The sequence below is a fragment of the Ornithodoros turicata genome, chromosome 5 (assembly GCF_037126465.1).
Source record: "Ornithodoros turicata isolate Travis chromosome 5, ASM3712646v1, whole genome shotgun sequence".
NCBI classification, from domain to species: Eukaryota; Metazoa; Arthropoda; class Arachnida; order Ixodida; family Argasidae; genus Ornithodoros; species Ornithodoros turicata.
Window position 1 is genome coordinate 28723702 of NC_088205.1, and position 1834 is coordinate 28725535.

General features: G+C 46.8%; 1 long non-coding RNA gene across 1 annotated transcript; it reads left to right on the forward strand.

Annotated features, from left to right (window-relative positions):
• The first annotated feature begins 316 nt into the window (after positions 1 to 316).
• LOC135395445 (uncharacterized) lies at positions 317 to 932 on the forward strand. The gene is made up of 2 exons (XR_010423092.1): positions 317 to 452; positions 786 to 932. It is a non-coding gene; the product is annotated as an uncharacterized LOC135395445 (long non-coding RNA).
• Positions 933 to 1834: the final 902 nt, after the last annotated feature.

Here is a 1834-nt window from a genome sequence, read left to right on the forward strand (position 1 = left end):
TTCGTTTTTTGTCTTTTCCTTGCGACGACGAGAAGCGCAGGAGAATAAACCACACATGGCGTTTTTCACGTATCGCTCAGAATGATGACGCGAGCGCGGTGCGCGCTGCCTTTATAGAGATAAACGCGCGCGCAAAGAAACGAGAATGAAAGCGAAACTGAAAAGCCACCCGTCGCCGCTAGGAGCGCGCGCGCGCGCAGCGGAGAGCCGAAACCGAAAACACCCGCGGGCGGCGCAGAGGGAGCTAGGAGCGCGCGCGCGCGCGCGCGCATGCGCGGTCGGGTGGAGCAGAGGGCGCTAGGAGCGCGCGCATGCGTAGCACCCGTAGAGTGGCGCTTACGTCAGTCCACCTCTGGCTCTCGTTGGGAGAAGACGTGCGGTCGTTCGCTCCGTCGTCACTTGATCCCTGGCTGTCGACGAGAGCGGACGCTCCGTCGCAGCGGGGAAAAAAGGTGAGTGATTTACCGATGTTTGTGCGTTGTTTTACCGTGCTCGTGTTAAGCCTTTTCTCGCATGTTTAGACTTGTTTAGCGGTGTCCAAGCCTGTTGACGCACGTTTACCATCGTGTGGTTCCCGCCTTGTGTTAGCCGCGAAGTGTTGTGACGCTGTGGTTAGGCCTTGTCGATTGCCTTAAGCCTTTCCCCCCCGATGTGTAGTGTTTTCTCCGTGCTGTTTAGCAGTAGCGGTTAGGCCTTTTCCCCGCGCTCTGGCATGCTTAGACTTGTCGAGCAGTGTTGCCATTTTTACGTGTCGCTAGTACTTTCATGTTCTCTTTCTCGTATAGAGCTACGATGCTGGCGCCATCTGGTGTGATGCCTTGGAACTAGCGTGCCACCTGCCTCTGCAACCGTCGTGCTCCAGTCGCCCGCACAGGCGGGATTTCTTCAAGATGGCGTCGTTGATTTTCAAATAAATCATTTCCTACTGTCTGCTTCCTTTCTATCTAGTTTTTTATTTCCTACAACCCGAGTTTTACATAGAAAATCCACGACAAGTATTGCACTGAGTCAGATTTTGCCAAATTTCAAAATTTTAAAAATTTAAATTTTTTTAAAAAATTTAAAGTAATTTTACAATAATTTAAAGTAAAATGTGCAATACTTGCCGTGGATTTTCTGTGTAAATCTTGGGTTGTTACATTACTACTAACCTCGCACAGTATAACACGCTGGATGTTTCTTCAGTATAGACTGGTGAGAGAGGAAAGTTGAGTTACTGACTTTGACTTTACGTAATGACAGTACTGCATTGTGTATCTTGATTTGATGTTGATGAGTTTCTCCTGGACCAGTCAATAAGCGATGCATGTCGCTGGCGTGCACAGCAGACACCCTAACATCCAATCCCGGTAATAATAGCTTAATTTGATCTGTCAAATCCGTATTAACACGCATGACAACTTCAAATAGTTTGCCACCACTTGTTCTAGAAATGAGTGCTTTAGCAACATGCGAATTTGGATCGTTTGCGGCATGTTCACCTGAATCATAAATATACATTCCGCAATCATCTACCGTTTTCTGAAGATGCGTGTTGGTGTGGAGCAAAGTATCAAGCATACATAGGTAGGAATTCAAACAATTTGGTGATACCAATCGCTGATTGATATACACATTAATATACTTAAACATTGCAGCTCCCAAGTTATTCACGGGGAATACAACATCGTTGACTACACCATCCGCCGTTCTTGTATACGGATCACTCCCATCGCTTCTCAATATCTGCATAGTTAGTTTAATGTACATACTAGGAACATCGAGATAGAGATCGGATAAGTTGCTTATATTCCATTCAATCGTAGATTCGCCGCCTGTAATTGTTGATATAGGG